General features: G+C 30.7%; 1 protein-coding gene across 1 annotated transcript in view; it reads left to right on the top strand.

Annotated features, from left to right (window-relative positions):
* Nucleotides 1-906, top strand: part of LOC106458524 (set1/Ash2 histone methyltransferase complex subunit ASH2-like) — a gene marked incomplete at its 3' end in the record, with an annotated part of 93,164 nt that overhangs the window by 3,729 nt on the left and 88,529 nt on the right. The gene's annotated exons all lie outside the window — the stretch shown is intronic.

The following is a 906-nucleotide window of genomic DNA, read 5'->3' as shown; positions in this document are numbered from 1 at the left end:
GTAAGAGAGAACTATCAACAAATTGTGAAAGAGAGGATGTGACAGGTGGGTGTGGCAGGAGGGGTCTGATTTTCTATTTGATAGCTCTGCAACCAAACAAAATTGAGGGCTATAAAAATTATGGTTTGTTTGAGCAATGATGAGTTTATAGAGAGTATTTTATGTTTAATTTCATACATTTTTAGGAGTGATGGATAAAATAGGGATGATGACATTCTAAGACAAAATGTGTCACTTGGGTCATACTAGTGGATTTTTAAAAATATTTCATTGTAGAATTAAGAACTTAAAACTTGCATATTATTAAAATATGGATTATTAGCTAAGATTATATGCTATTATAATTGATATAACATAAACAAAAAGCAGTTTAATAAAATTTTGAATGTAACACACTAAAACCTTGTGTCATGCACAGTAAAGGGTACCCGGCACGATAGGGTCAAACACATAGGGACAGGTGGGAGTATCAAGGCTAATGGCAAGCAAAACATTTGTTCATATAGAGGGCAGCATTGAACAACTGAATGAGGATAGCTATTATTAGAAAGGAGGTAAGTATCTATTGGAAATATATTTTCAGTTTAGGAAAATTATAACTTCCCATTATAACATACTTAAAAAAAATCCTTTCTAATAGTTTTTACATTATTAGCCAGTTGTTTCTCATTACCCCATTTTGATTTCCTGTTTTCATTTTTATCCAGATTTCTAGGTTTGCTACATTTTAATAAATTATAAATCTTTCTTTTTAGGAATACACCTGTTAAAACCACACAGTAATATGAGGAATGTGATTGTGCATAAATACATCTTAAATTTAAAGTGTAAAATACAGAGTGTGTTTGCGATTTCATTTCATGTCTCAAGATGTGTTTCTGTACAAATAAATCAAACTGATCATCA

This window comes from Limulus polyphemus, unplaced genomic scaffold (genome assembly GCF_000517525.1).
Source record: "Limulus polyphemus unplaced genomic scaffold, Limulus_polyphemus-2.1.2 Scaffold480, whole genome shotgun sequence".
Lineage (NCBI taxonomy): Eukaryota > Metazoa > Arthropoda > Merostomata > Xiphosura > Limulidae > Limulus > Limulus polyphemus.
Note: the sequence above shows the minus strand (reverse complement) of the source record. Positions and strands in the feature narration are given on the sequence as shown.